Here is a 17,417-nt window from a genome sequence, read left to right as displayed (position 1 = left end):
ATTGCAAAGTCATCCCCAGTGAAACAGTTGTCCCAAAGCATAAACCACTAGTTGTCACAATCAGCTGCAAGCAGTGGTCAGAGAAGGCTCTAAGGTCAACAGATACCTGGCTGAAGACCTGGAAGTTGGCTGGAGAGAAAGTGCAACAGTTCAAGGAATTACTCAGGGCTCTGGCACCTCAAGAGGAGAAGGAAATAGGTGGAGTTGAAGAAGAATTGCAATGTCTCAAAACAGCATATGTTAGGACTACAGAACAGGTATGTGGCCGAGCCAAGTTTGAAATTAATTTACATAAGGAAAGCTGGTGGTGGAATGCAGAAGTCCATGAATTCATCAAAAGAAAGAAGAAATGCAGGAAAAAAAGTGGGAAATAGAAAAGACTGACCAGGCTAGGAAGGAATACTGGTTGGCTAACAAAGAAGCTAAGAAAGGAGTTGCAATAGCAAAGAATAGGGCATTGGAGGCAGTCTACCAACTTCTGGAAAGTGGCTTAGTATATAGCACAAAGAAACTATATCAAGTTACAAGGCAAAGACAGAAAGATAAAGAAGATAGTGAGACACCCTTCATAAGGGATGCCAGCAACAACCTGCTCACCAATCCACAGGACATCAAAGACAGATGTAAGGAATATTTCCAGCAGCTTCTGGATGAAGAAAACCCCACAGAAGATATACTGCCCCAGAAACAGACTGCAGTGAGAAACAAAGAGGAGACCACCCTAGAAGTAAGAATAGCACTAAGGAAAATGAAGCCAGGGAAAGGTGCAGGCTCAGATGAGGTCACAGCAGATATGATAACGATGCTGGGTGAGATGGGGAGAAATGGCTTCTGAGGGTACTCATAACATTTTGGAGAGAAAAGCGTATCCCAGGTGACTGGAGAATAAGAATACTCGTGCCAGTGTACAAGAACAAAGGGGACATACACAACTGTGGGCAGTACAGAGGCATCAAACTACTGTCACATTGCAGGAAAGTTCTGGAGAGGGTGACTGATAAACAGATACGCAGAGTAGTAGAATGAAAGATGGGAGATGAGTACTTCCGATTCATATAGGATGCAGCACAACTGACCTGATGTTGCAGTGAGATAGATAGTTGAGAAGAAGCTAGAGATGAGGAAAGAGTCCAACTGGGCATACCTAGACTCAGAGAAAGCATATGGCAAGGTCCCAAGAAAGCTGATCTGGGCAGTACTGCAGTGGTTTGAAGTCCCAAAAACATTGGTAGAATTAGTGCAGGACCTAATGACTAAAGTGCAAATAGAGTTCTGCATCACAGAGAGGCTTCCAGTGGGAGTGGGTGTACACCAGGGTTCAGCTCCGAGCCCACTGCTGTTGATACTGGTGATAGACTACATTAGCAAACAGATTGGAGGGGGCAGATCAACAAAGTTACTGTATGCAGATGATATGGCATTACAGGCAGACTCTGTGCAGGAACTTCAGCAAAGGATAGGGGAATGGAATGCAAAACTGAAGACACATTGGATGAAACTAAGCACAGATAAGACAGTGGCAATGGCAGCTAAGTGGGGAAATCATTGGAAACTGAGAACTGAGATAAAAGAGAAGATAGTGGAACAGGTAAATAGCTGCAAGTATCTGGTTGGGATGGTTGAGGAGAAGGGAAGTTTGAATGAAGAGATCAAAGCTAGAATCAGAGAGGCTGCAGCCAACTGGCATAGACTATGAGGTGTAGTCTATGACAGAAGAATGCCAAAGAAACTGAAAAGTAAGGTGTACAAGACAGTGGTGAGACCAGTACTACTGTGTGGTGCAGAAACCTGGGAAGTAAAGACAGAACAGTTGAAGAAGCTAGAGGTGATGGAAATGAAGTGCCTGAGAAAGGTGGTAGGATGTACACTATGGGACAGATGAAGAAATGAGGACATAAGAGCAGAAGCCATAGTAACTTCAACTGCAGAAAAGATCAAAGAGAACAGATTATGGTGGTTTGGACACGTGCAGAAAAGCAGAAGACAATCTGGTGAGGAAGATTTAGGACAGACAGGAAGAAGGTAAGAGGAAATGAGGACATCCAGCAAAGAGGTTAATGAACTGTGTGACTGAAGATCTGTGACAGTCAGGCATGAGTGTTGAAAAAGGCAGGAGTGTGACACTGAATCAAGATAGGTGGCAACAGTTAACATAATACCTCAACTCCATGTAGAAAATGGGAAAAAGGGGGATGATGATGATGATGATGACCACTGCTATGGAACAGACTCCCCAGCCATATAAAACAAAGTTCATCCGTGTCCATTTTCAAACACAACTTAGATCTATCGATGGGGGGAAAATATACCCCAGGGCTGCCCCTTTACTACTAATGGATAGCTGCCGCACCTAAATGTTTCATCCCATGCATGGGTCCCCTCAAATTATCTATGGCATGATCTCAGTTATTCCCATTAGCGGCAATATATAATTATCAACCATGGGATGGTTGAATCCAATCTATAACCAAATGGGATAGGTTATTTTGAGCACAAAAAGGAAAATTAGCTAGACTTAAAATGGCCCACAAGGGCAGTTAACCTACTACTTACCTCTGAATCTATGAGCCTATAAAAATTATAAACCCAGGCTCTCACAGTTTCTCAAACTTATTCATGGATATATTCAAGACAAGAACCTAGCTGACCAAGGAAGTCTTGCTACAGTCTCACCTCAACATCATCCATAATATTCATGTAGAAAGTAGACATTTCATACTGTTGACAGAATTGTATTCTTAGGCATACGTCTTCAAAACATAGATTGTTTTTTTGTATGTAACAAGTCTGCTCTTGGACCATTGTTAACTACAATATATGCTAGCCTCTTCTTAAACCTTAACTCACAAAACTCTTAAAGACTGTGTAAAAGATTTGTAAATCACCTTCTATTCCAATAGGAGCTAAATGAGTATCTTTTCACAGGAACAGATAAAAAGCAACTGACTGGGATAGCATTTTATGAGACACTTACATGAGGTTTCTAGAGCCAATTTCCAATTGTAAACATCTTAATTATGACCACCTTAGAATAAAATAATGAGAGCTTACAAATGCACACTAAAATCAAATAAAGTTTACAGTTATTTCAAATATATAACAACTCTTCCCGTATGGAATTAAAAATAACAGAATATTAAACTAAAGCACAGCCTGGGTAAGAAATTCCAATAGCAGCAGAGAAACTCCTTTCACATTTTTATTCCATATTCTATTCCCTTTCCCAAGATGAGTATTGTTATCTTGCCAGAATAGACATCCATCCATGCACATAGGGTCAGTGACAATCATCTAGAGCTAAGGTTTACACTGCTGGATGGCTAGCCTGCCACAGTAGTTCTTCCATACCACACTCATACCTATGGTCAATTTAGAGTCCAATCCACCAGACATAATGCATTGTAAAGAATTCCAAACCTTGCAGACCCAGCACTGGCTCATTTAAATAGTGGCATTCATATCATTTTAGAGACTTTAATTCATTCACTCTGTACACATTCAGTATCAAATGAACATTCCTACCTATTAGGAAGCTTAAACCAAATAATTCACTAAGTTCAATTAGTTTGCCTACAAACCTGTCCATAGGACTACCCTGTATATTCAGGGCTGTATTATGCAAACTGTCCACTTCTATACCTTTTAATAAAATCCTTCCATTATGGAGACAACATGTCAATTGTTTGACTGTGAAATTTTGGAGTGGGTCACTCAGTCCAGCTTCATTTGTTCTTATATCCCTTATGAATGTAGACTATAAGATAGATACCTGAGATTGGTATCTACTGCTCCAGCTCATTCTGTCAAAATAGCTCATAATGGTGAATGCGGATCCACTGCAGAGTGCATCCAAAAAGAACTTCAACATTTTCATTTCATTTATTCTCTATATTTCTATAATTCTATACCCTTTCCATTTTATAGACAGACACATATATGTGTATATATATATATATATATATATATATATATATATATATATATCTATATATATATATCTATATATATCTATATATATATATATATATATATATATATATATATATATATATATACACACACACACACACACACACACACACATATCTATATATATATATAGATATGTGTGTGTGTGTGTGTGTATATATATATATATATATATATATATATATATATATATATATATATATATATATATATATATATATATATAAATAATGTTTTTGTATAGCTATATACATACATATATGTATATATGTACTGACAGGTGCTGACTGAGGTTTCTTTTTTGGGGATAAACTCTTAGCTAGGCATGTATGGTCCCCAGTGCCATTAGCCTAGTAACCTCCTATGATCCTATCAAAAGTCTGAAAATTTGTACATTTAAAATGCAAGATCTAGAGGCAGATGCATCAAAATCTATAATAACAGCAGGTACAACCTTGAAATTGTACCGAATCTTGTTTGCTCAAAGCTGCAGTGAATTAGGCCTTCTGCCCTCACTCTACTGTTTTACAAATACCTGCTGAGCAACTGCAAATAAGTGCTTATTTTTAACTGTTTTTTGTACTTTCTGATTAACTAAAATGATATTCGCTGCATATTTGTTTGTTTAAAGTGTGCAACTGTATTTGACTGCATTTTTTAGATTGTCTGCTAATTGAATACCTCTTACAACTGTAATTACTCTTCATCTGCTTGTTTTGTTCATTTTACTGGTTTGCTGCACTTGAAAAACACTAGCATAGACTAGGTTCAGGTTTTTGATGACTACTTCTGTTTATGACTTTTGGAGCTTGTAAAACAGTTAACCTTTTGTCTGGAGTCTACCTCTCAACTGTATAGATTTTCACAAAATGGCCAGATTTTTGTCTCATATTTTTGGTCTGTCCCTCATAAAATTTGTGGTTTTCTGGCAAGTCTCTGAAGACAGAAGTCACTAAATAATGAAATTCATTTGAGTTACAGACTTCATATCATTCAGAAAATGCATGATGATACAAAACCTGTCATTCTAACAACTTTCTAAGTTTATAAGAGCAATATTTAAAATATGTTCCTATTTTTGAGCTTTTGTCCCTCCAAAATTTTAGACTTTGTGCAGATTTCTTGCACTAAGAGGTTGAGAGGTATGTACAGAGAGCCCCCCCCCCCATGCCCTTGTGGCAGGAAGGTACTGTTTGGAGGGATCCTAGCTAGAGTTACTGCTGCAGGACTCTGTTTAGGGTGTTTTGATTATATGATTTGAACTTTGGCTGTTTCCTGTTTTTATACTTTAAAACCCCTGTGTTTGGACAGGTTTGTGCTTATTTGCTCAAAGCTGAGTGAGTTAGGCTTTCTACCCTTGCTCTACTTTTTTCCAAATACCTGCTGAGAGACTACAAACGATAAGTGCTTATTTGCAACTGTTTCTGCACTTTCTGATTAACTAAAACAATATTTGCTCCATATCTGTTTGTTTAACCTCTCCAACTGTATTTAACTGCATTTTTTAGATTGTTTGCTAACTGAATTCCTCTTACTACTGTGATTACTGTTCATCTGCTTTTTTATTCATTTTACTTATTTATTGCACTTAAAAACACTAGCAATGACTAGGTCCATGTTTTGTGATCATTTCCTATTCCTGGGACCATGAAATGTCAGTTCCCCTCCTTTTCTCCTACCAGCCTGGTTGACATGGGTCTACTGAGGCAATTTAGTAAATGCTTCATGTACACTGACATCCCCCTATTTCTATTTTCCTGTATCATTTGTGAGAGATGCACTTACATTATGAATCTGAAATCACAGCTCTCTCATGCAATAGATAGCAATACAGAGTGGATTGTCAGCCCACCTGCCACAACTCCTACTCATGACACACTGTATACACATAGACCAACATATGCAGAGGTACTCACAAAAAATCTACCTAAACACCACAGACCTCCAAAACACATACGTACTAAACCAACCAAAACACACAATACACTAATGACATAAGCACAAATGTCTCACCATCAAAGCCCATAAGGCAACACACATGCATTCCAAATATTTTAGTCATAGGAGACTCTATAGTGAGACACACAGATGTCCCTCTCACCAGAGTGAACAAGGAGAAAGTCACGGTCAGCTACCTTTCTGGTGCCAGGATTCATAAAATCATGCAGGCACTCAAGTCTCTCAACAACAACTACCGTTATGATTTGGTCATAGTACATGTTGGTGTGAATGACTTGAGATGTGCCATGCTGGACTACATGAAGAGAGGCAAGAGTGACATGACTGAGCTCTCTGATTGTGTGTCACTGCAGGTATGTCCCTAGCCTTGAGTGGCATATTACCCTCACCTAGGATGATACCACAATATCAACAAAAAAATCATTGACTTCAATAATTGGCTTAGTTCCTGGTGTCATTCTAAGGAGATCCAGTTTCTGTCAGCCTGGGATGACATGATCGATGACCTTGATGCTTTCCAGAGATGGTCTTCATCTGTTAACTCTGGGATTCCAGCTACTGGGAAATGTTTTTGCCACCCCCATAGTGCCTTTTTTATGCAACGTCAGAAGGATAAAATTTCCACCCTAAAAAATTCATCAAAAAACAACCTCAAGGTTATGCTGCTAAATGCTAGGGGTCTTAGCATGAAAGTGCACTCACTAGAAGCAGTCCTCACCTTGGAAGCCACTGACATCTGTGCAGTCATGGAGACCTGATTCAAGGTTGTGCAGAGCACCCCAGCCATACTGGGTTACACTTCCTACCATATGTTCAGACCACGAATGGAAGGAGTGAAAACTAAAGGAGGCAGTGTATCAATATTCATTAAAGATAAATACACCTCCAGATTGGTTAAACAGTGTGATTCCCTGGAAACACTTCAGGTACAACTAACTGTTGGTAGGACACCTATTCAAGTCATTGCCAGCTACAAGACCACCTCCATAAATCAAGAAACCCACTCTGCCCACTTGGATCCACTGGAATCCATCAAGGCACATCTGAACACCATGGTTCTGGGTGATTTTAATTACCCATCCATTGGCTGGGTAAATTACTCATACTCAAACTCACTTGCCCAAAGTTTCCTTGAGTTCATTAATTCCAATGCCCTGGACCAGTTGGTGGACACCCCAACTAGAGGTGCCAACATCTTGAGTCTGGTGCTTATCAATGTGGGGGACCACTGTAGCACCCCCACTGTGAAGTGTTCCCTTGTCAGATCTGACCGCAAATCAGTGGAAGTAACTATCACACCGCCACCCCCCCACCCCACCCCCAGCAGAAACTGAACTAAAAAACTTTTCCAAAGCAGATTATATCCTTTAAAGGAATGGTATACATGGCTTCACTGCACCTCCCCCCTTAGATGGAACTGGCAACTATGACTAGTCCTACACCAATGCTTTTTGCAAACACCTGTATAACTGCATTGACATGGACGAACCTGATAGGACCAAAACAATCTCATCAAGAAAGAGAAAACCTGCCTGGTGGATAACTGACATTAACAGGCTTTACAATAAGAGGAATAAATTGTTGTCCAAAAATAAGAGGGAGCATGTCCTAAACTGGAAACACTCCCTCCTCAACTTAAACAAGCAAATAAGACTTCTTGCGACGTCCTCCAAAGCAAACTACGAATCCAAATTTGCATCCTCAACTAAGGACAACCATTAGGCTTCATTAGTTACATCTATAGCTTAAAAGGTAAGACCCAGATTTGTGCTAAACTGGCAGTTACTTATACTATATACACTGAACCTATGTACATAGCAAACCTGTTGACCAACAGGTTCTGTGAAAACTTCACCCCCCTCTCCCCACCACACATACCCCATGACATTCCTTCCACCTGTTCCCCAGCTTGTATCTCTAGAGAGCAGGTCATAAATGCCATCTCTAAGGCCAAAACACAACATCTATGTGACCTGATAACATCCCAGGCTACATCCTAGATGGGGTCCAACAAGAATTAGCAACACCATTGGGTACTCTTTTCAAGCATAGTCTAAGGACCAGCTTCATCCTAGCTAAATGGAAAACAGCCACTGTTATCCCCTTACACAAAGGTGGTGCTTCTACTGACCCCGGGAACTACAGACCTATTAGCCTGACTAGCCTCATCTGCAAGACCATGAAGTTAATCATAGTGGACCTTATCAACAAAGATATAGGTAATCTCCAAACACTTGACCCTACTTGGTTTGATTTGTCAAAGGGAGATCATGCTTGTTAAACTTGGTGTACTTCTTTGAGACAGTCACCAAGGCCCTGGATGAGGGGAAAACTGTGCATACAGCCTACCTGTATTTGGCCAAGACTTTTGACACTATCCCCCACTCAGGCATTATTGACAAACTCACCCAGCTAGGTTTCAACCCTTATATTATTAGGTGGGTCACTAACTGGCTCACTGATAGAACGCATGCAGTCAAAATAGGGGAATCCGCCTCCAACAGCAGACCTATAACCAGTGGTGATCAACAGGGTTCAGTCCTGGGACCTTTACTGTTTGGAATCTATTCCTCAGAAGTACAAGCAAAAACCAAAGGTCTGCGGCTGACAAAGTTTGCTGACTACTGCAAACTGGAAGCGGTCATAGAATCCCCTAACAACATCAACATCCTATAATAGTGTCTTATGCAAACAAATGATTGGTGCCAAAGTCATACTTAATGCAAAAAATGTATTATCATCCCTTTCGGTAAGAGCAATGTTCCGGCTAGCTACAACATCAATAGAAATACCCTAAGCATCCACTCAGTGGTGACAGACATAGGCATACAAGTTGACAGCAACCTTACCTTTGATCAGCATGTCTCCACATTGATAAAAAGGGCATTCTATACTGCTCATTTCATAAGTAAGGGCATTGCCTCCAGAAAAAAGAAGTTATAACCTCCCTGTACCCTTTCCTCATCAGGCTAGTAATTGAGTACAACGCTCCTTTTGGTATGTACCTTTCCAGGCACCTGCAGCAATTGGAGAGACCCAAAAGTTCCTCAGAAGGAGAATTCAAGGTCTTCAGCATCTGTCCTGTGTGGATTGGCTGAAATCACTGTCACTTTACTTCATTTCATACAGACTACTCAGAGACAATCTCTGCCTTGCATGTAAGGCAAACTCTGACTCTGCTTTATTGGAAATTATGCATATCTGTAAGTCCAATGCCTTATGGGTTACTTGCTCTTAAGACCTTAATCTGATATGGGATATTAATGCAGCCTGCAGGAGGGACAGATTTGTCTCCCAAAGGATACTGCACCTGTTGAACAGACTCTCAATTCATGTCAAGCAGACCACGTCTTTGGCCCTCTTCAAGAGCAATCTGGATGATTGGATGCGTAACCATAAATTCACCCTGGGGGTTCCACCTGCATCTCTCTTGGACAGGGCTAATGGGTGCTGATCAAGGGCAGAACTTGGCTAGGCTTGTAATGGCCCTAGGGCCATTAGCCTAGTAACTTGCTATGATCCTATGATCATGAAACACCCTACTCACGCAAACACAAACAAAACCTAACATGGGGCAAATCTGGGATGTGATATTGTGGATTTCGGTATGAGTGGATTTTGATGTTTCCACCTTGAGATCCTGCATTTTTGATGTATGAATTCTCAGAATTTGATAGTAAGCCAATATATAAATTATATATATATATATATATATATATATATATATATATATATATATATATTATAAATGAAGCCATTACCACAGGGAAAACAGTAGGTCCTTCTCTTTTAACTATTGCCTTTACAAAATGGAATACAACAATAATCCATACAACAAGAATCTTTTCTACCAAGTATTTAATTCACTTTGAATGTGGAACACATTGGCTTGCCAAATTAGTCTCCTGCTGAGGTCTTAGTGAGCATAAGTAGCTTAATGCAACACAGACATTAATTTGAATGTACATGACACACTAGTTACCACTGAGAATATCATGCTGACTGTATCAGAGTTTAGGAAACATGCATCTACTTTGACATCTCAGAGGTATTATACTAATATTTCTAAATGTGTTGTTCTGACTCAAAATTCAACTTACCCAGAAGAACTACAGCAAATATTTTCCTTACATTAAAATGGTGATTCACTACCCTAGTTTGGAATTCATTGTATCATAATCTTGAAGGAATTGCCAGAATTACACTGTCTTCTTATAAAAGAATATTAAATACTTGGTTGAAATACTGGAATTACCTTCTTTTATCTATGGAGGTATGTGCTGCTGTCATTAAAACTATGCTTTATCCCAATTTTAAGCTGCTATATATAATATACGTATCCAGCCTATAGCCTCATGAACCTTCACTTAAGGTTTGCAACCCCTCTAATCTCACTCTATGGTCTTTTCCGTACTCACAAAGCTATCTACATTGTACCATCTTCATAAGTTCAAAGGCAGTCTTTTAATACCAAAAATGGAACTCTTGCTTGCACTGGGAAATAGATTTAAAACTCCTATTATCTTTTTGCAGCCAGTTGGGTCTTCCCACTGAATATTGAAACTGGCTGCTTTGGGAACCTGAAGTTTCTGTTCTTTCAATTTTCCATTCCTTTTCCATCTCCTACCCCAATGCCTCTTCTAACATTGTATTATCTTAATAAATTTGAAGGCAGTCTTTTAATACCAAAATAGAAATCCTGCATTGAGAAAGTGCTTATTATTTTTGCAACCAGATGGGTCTCCCCAGTGAAAATTGAAACTAGCTGCTTTGGGAACCTGAAGTTTCTGTTCTTTCAATTTTCCATTCCTTTTCCATCTCTTCCACGCACATAACTAGACCTCTGACTATCTATAGATTGATTGATTGATTGATTGATTGATTGATTGAGTGCATTTGTTTAATGTGAATGTCAAACAGAACCATGCAAGATCTCTTTTCAGCGGTGATCCAAGGGAGAAATGCTCCATAACAAACATAAAACATTTATAAGTATGTCATAACTGACCTAGCATCATAATTAGGCAAAGGCTTTGCAAGGATCCAATGAATGTGTATGTGAAAATATAACATTATAGCTTCAAACATGTTTGAGTAAACTCATTTCAGATGTGTACTATGCTCAGAGTATGGTACATATTAAACATGCAAATATTTCTAGGCCTGGAATAGGTCAGATGTGCAAAGAAACACTTATGCAAACTTCAACATCTGAGTTTGGTCCTTGATTTTTCCTACTGACATACTACTAACTTCAAAGCTCTCTGAGTTCACATAATACAGGCAATTTGGAGCTTGGTTCGTTGTTATGGGGAGAACTGTGTCATAATTTCCCTTAAGGAGAAATATATATTCATGCTGTCAGTTATAACTTCGTAGCCAATGGAATCAGCCTAAGTGTCAGAAGTAATCTTGTACACTCTATCAGAACAGTAAAATCTACCACTGCTTCATCGCACTTTGGTGAGTATATTTAAGCATAAGCAGGAATTTACTATTAAACTATTTATTTTCTTAATAAGTATCTGGGGCTCATGCAATTTATTTTCCATACTCTGGAAGTCTTTCTTCACTACAACTACAAGAAGGAGCAAACATCTCAACACAAGGCCACACCCAACAGTGTTACTTCACCACCAACACAGAAGATCTTTACGTAGAAATTCCTACATAAAATTAATAAGACACCACATAATCTATAACATGTTCCCACCTTGGCATCCTTTCTGTTAGAGTGCTGTCTAGGTTTACTTATCACATGGGAACACATAAGGCCGGATTCACGAAGGCTTGCACGGAGTCTAAGAGTAGTGTAAGACTCCATGCAGCCTTCGCGATCCAGGAACAGCCCAAAGTCCATGTAAGAGACAAGCTAAAACGTCTCTTACACGGAGTGGGCGTGGATAAGCTAATCACCTCACTTGCAGCCGAATAGCATGCAAATGTGGATGATTAGCGATCCAGGAAGCCCAGAACAGCCCGTGTAAGAGCCGTTTTAGCTGCAGAAATGTACTCAGTTGACAACTGAGTACGTTTCTGCAAAAACTGCAATGGAGCCATGTCAGCTCCAAATAAAGGGTGCATATGTGTCAGTCAGCATGCCAATGGCCAAATATGTGGCCATTGGCAAAGTAACCTGATGCAAATATATTAAAAATATAATTTTTTTTTTTCGGCGATTGACGATGTTTAAACCCAGCGCAGCCCCGCGCAAACGGGCTGCACTGTATAAAACATAAAAACGAAGGTTATAAACCCACAAATGTGGGTTATATGCAATACATGGAATGTCAATGCAGGGACCAGCAGACCAAAACCAACATGGCCACCGTATAGTGGTTGCTAAGGGGGGAAGCTGAGTCTAAGACATGTAACTAAGCATTAGTAGGCAATCTGATACAAATGAGTGTTAGGATACTGAATTCCACTGTCACATAGCAAATGAGCACAGTCTGAGTAGTGTAAGAGTTACAGAAGGGGGAGGAACAGAGTAGGAGATAGGTGACATCACAGGGGGGAATGGTAGAAAGAAATGCAGTTCATTGGAGGTCAGAGTTACATGACAGATGTCAGACAGATATCATGGAAAGAGGTGTACCACTAGATAAGCATGAGAAAGTCAAGAAATGGAAGGTGTACACTGTTGCCTACACCGAAGTTTCTTGCTGGGCGTGCATGCGCACGTGTGCGCGCCATGAAGCGTAAGTAAGGCAGTGTGCGCGCGTGTAAGGCAGACTGAGCATGTGGGAGCGTGTTGGGAGATGTTTAACACTGCTTGCGCGGGTGTGCGCGCGTTTTAATCCGAATAAGCAGATTCTGAACCGTGTAAGCATGTGTGCGCGCGTGTAAGTCACTGTGAGCGTGTTTCTGCTGGTTTGCACACGGCTCCTCCCTGAGGAAACAGAGAGGAAAAAGGAAGCAACAGATTTAGTAGGAAGCTAGCAGGGAATACTGCTGGAGCTAGCAGGTGAAAACAATTAGAAGCAGGCAATTACACAGGCAGAATAGTAGCCCAGCCCAGCACTTAAAACTCTGCAAACAGCAGTGCAGGATGTTTCTCTCAAGAGACACTGCAAGACAGGAGTAAGCTATTAGAAGTGAAAACTGAAAAAGCTGAACTCAGAGCAGAAATGTTAGGGGCTGCCATAGCTGTCATAATGAGACATAGGCGACTTGCTGAGGGTGGTGACAATACAGATGTTGCCAGACAACCCACAGTGAGGAGACGGAGAAGAGTGTACAGGCCCAGGGTCACCTACCACAGGTTACATGAGCTGGAGATAGTAGAGCGCTATAGAGTGGACAGAGACCTCCTGCAGCAAATAGTGGAGCTGTGCAGGCTACACCTCACACACAGAACCAACAGAAGGGAACCCATCCCAGTGGAAACCAAGGTATGTGTTGGCCTAAGAATACGAGCAACAGGTACCTTCCAGAGACCAACTGGTGATATGATGGGGATATCACAGGCATCAGCCTCCAGGGTACTGCACCAGTTCCTGGATGCCATGTCAGCACATGTTGGTGATCATGTATATTTCCCCAATGCCCGTGAGGTATTGGCCAGCAATATGCGTCTCTTCCAGCAAATAGCGGAATACCCTGAGGTTGTGGGTGCAATAGACTGCACGCACATACGCATCAAAGCACCAGCTGGTGAGCGGGGTAGGGCATACATCAACCGCAAGGGCTTCCCCTCCATCAACTGCCAGGTCGTGTGTGATGCCCAGGGCATAATAATGAATGTGTGTGCTGGCTGTCCTGGGAGCTACCATGATTCCCACATCTGGCATTTGACGCAGCTGTACCAGACATTTGCCAATGGGGACATCCCGCACGGACACCTAGTGGGGATGCAGGTTATGCACTGGAGCCGTGGCTGATGACACCCATCAGAAACGCACACACACCTGAACAGGAACGCCATAATGAGGCACACGCACAAACACGTAATGTAATAGGCGTGTGTTTGGGCTGCTCAAGTCACGGTTCCGGTGTCTGGACACATCTGGTGGAGCCTTGCAGTACACACCAACTACATGTACCCAAATTGTCATGGTATGTGCTATGCTACATAATATGATCTTGCGAAAACAGCTGCAGCAGGACCAGCATAGGGCCAGGCCAAACAGCCCCCCACCATTGCCAAGGCCATCACAGGCAGGCGTGACTCGGAGGAGGAACAACCTGAGCCTGCCCCAGTAGGCAGAAGGAGGCGTGCCCAGTATGCCCTGGCCTTGGCAAAGAGGCAACGCATAGCACATACACTGGCTCAGTAGGAACCCTGGGAATGATACCCCCTCTGACTCACTCAAATAATAACATGGATGCCTACAATGACATGACCTGCTCACAAACATGTACAGGGAAGTGTAATATGCGCATCCGACAGAGGCAGCCCTGCAGCACCACCTGAGGCATGAATGCCATGTGTTAAGTAATGTAACACCATGTACTATATGCACACCTGAGGACCCTGACTAACATCCTGCCCTCACCAAGCATCATGCCACAATATGACAATGAGATGATCAAGTGCAATAATTGACTGAAGTATCACAGTTAGTCAAAGGGGATCCAATATGTGCCAGTCTGGGATGACATGCTGAGCATGACATGATGCTCCACCTGCTAAGACTGGCGTGCACCTATCAGTGCAGGCCGTATGGATACTGGCAAAGGCTGTTGTTACCCACAGTGTGCCCTGAATAGGTAAGGCTCAAAACACAAACCTATCTCCATAGGTATCAGAAGGGATAAGAATAAGATAAGGGATAAGTCGAAACAGCAAGATGCATGCAGTCTAAACTCACCCAGTATGGAGAATGTTGATATCTGTGCTGTAACAGAAAACTGAGTCAAGGCTCACAACAGCACCCTAACACTACCAGGTTACACCTCATACTGTGCTGTACAGACTCAAAACATGGAACAAGCTACAAAAGGAGGGTGACTAGCAAGAATTGTCAAGGATAACCACACCCCATGTTGGTACCACAACAAGAAGCAGCATGGACTAGCCATGGTCAAGTAACAGTGGCTAAAACTGCCCCCCAGTTTATAGCCTGCTACAGACTACTGCTCCAACACCAGGAACTGCACCTGGCCTATGCTGGAATACATGAATATATCAAGTCCTCCAAACCACATTATATTGGGTGACTGAAAATACCCAGACATAGACTGGGAGCATTATACTAGCTCCAACAGTGTAGGACAAAAGTTCATAGAATCCATAAACCAAAAGGCCCAGGAACAATGTACCACTCCCACAAGAGGGGTAAGCATACTGGATGTGATAATCAGCAACATGGGTACTGGATGGCAAGACGAGAAGTGTATTGCTCTCTGGTAAAACCAGACCATAGAGTAATCACACTGGATATACAAATCCTGACCACAGTCCCTGGCCAGAAAACCACAGTGGAAAACATGTGTAAAGCAATATTTGCACTCCTCCAAACTGATGTGGAATCCATTAAAGGTCCTGTGCAGGTGCACAATATGGGCCACACCTCAGAACCTGTAATACAGCCATTCCATGAACACTGCCAGGAATGCTTGGATTATGCAATACTAAATTAAAACAAGACACAATGCCATACACGCAGGCATCTGGCATGGTGGACACCAGCCATAACCAAACCATGCAAGAGAATGAGGAAGCTACTACATGATAGAGTAAACATAAACAATGAAGTAATCACTGATCAGTAGTATGGCAATAAAATATGTCCACACATACAACCCACTAAGGCCAGCCACAACAAGTTGAATCTGTGAATCCTGAGGCAATGTTACACCTGCCCCAAGTACACAGACAACCCCCAACTCCACCCAAGAAATACAAATATATGCGAGAGATGCAACCATCTATCCAAACTGGAGGCTCAGCTCCCACAACTCAGTACTCCCAAAACTAGTCAGTAGGAGAAGGTAACCACACACACCACAAACACAGTCCCACATAGACCTATCACAACTGCAAACCAAACACATAAACACAGAAAAACATTCCCGGAGGCACACATTACAAACACAGCACACCAACAGAGGCCTCTAAAGCAGACACCCAATCAAACAACCTCCAAACATAGCACATGCAACACATAGTACACAAAGCTGGTGTGCCAAACAGTCACAGGCCAGAAGGAGAAACAACATGCCTGATACAGTTGTAATAGGTGACTCCATAGTCAGACACACTGCTGTCCCGCACACCAGACTGAACAAGGGAAAGGGTACAGTAAGTTGCCTGTAGGCTGCCACAATACGCCACATAACAGAAGTATGCAGGTCACTCCAAAGCAAGTAGAAATATGATGCAGTCCATGCTGGTGTGAATGACCTGAGATGTACCTCCCTAGACTACATGAAAAGAGACATAGATGAGCTCTCTGATTATGTAGTCCAGGCCAATATGACACTCACCGTTTGCAGCATCCTACCCTTACCAAGAATAATGCCACAGTACAAACACGGAATGATCAGTCATAGCAAGTGGCACACTTACTGGTGTCATTCCAAGGGGATCCAATGTCTGTCTGCTTGGGATGTCATGCTTGACAAGCCACGCAGCTGTTTTTGGGATGGCTTGCACCTGTTACCCCTGGGCGTCTGGATATTAGATAAGGCCTTTGCCACCTCCATAGAGCCTTTTGTAGGCAAGGCTGAAAAGACTAACCCACCACCCTAGAAAACATAAGTGGAAAGAAACATAAGGGTAATGCTGACCAATGCCAGATGTGTAAACCCCAATATGCATGCTCCCAAGGCCATCCCCAGTATGGAGAACATCGATGTCTGTGCATTGACAGAAACCTGCTGCAAGCCTCCTGACAGCACACCAGCACTACCAGGTTATACCACATATCATGTGTCATGGCCCCAAAACCTGGAACAAAACATAAAAGGAGGGTGAGTATCCATATTCAGCACAGACACCCATACGTCCAGGTAACTGACAATGCACAAGGCATTGGAGTCCACCCATGTGCAACTAACTGTAGGCAAGACTGCTGTACAGTCTGTAGCATGCTACAGACCACACTCTCACACACAGGGACCCCACCCAGCCGTCCTGAAGACACTGGACAGTATGAATGTCCCACCAAATACCAAACAAGGTACCACAAATTACCACATAGGTGGTAAACCATTATGTATGGAAGGCGTAATCAGGGACCTAGGGACACAAGTGGACAGTAACCTGTTATGTGACACTCACATTGCCAATGTGGCTAGGAAGACTGTCTACATTTGACACCGTATCAGGAAAGGATTCACATCTACGTCAACAGAGGTCATTGTGCTCCTATACTGTTCTCTTATCACACCCATAATCTAGTACAATGCCTCATATGGGATGTACCTTACCTGACACCTGCAGCAGTTAGAAAGACCCAAAGGTACCTCACCAAGAGGATAAAGGGTCTCAAATATATGTCATATGCTGCCTGGCTGTAGACACCCCAGCTGAATGCAGTCAC

Source organism: Protopterus annectens, chromosome 2.part0 (assembly GCF_019279795.1).
Source record: "Protopterus annectens isolate FY-2018-M chromosome 2.part0, PAN1.0, whole genome shotgun sequence".
In the NCBI taxonomy this organism is placed as follows: Eukaryota; Metazoa; Chordata; order Ceratodontiformes; family Protopteridae; genus Protopterus; species Protopterus annectens.
Note: the sequence above shows the minus strand (reverse complement) of the source record.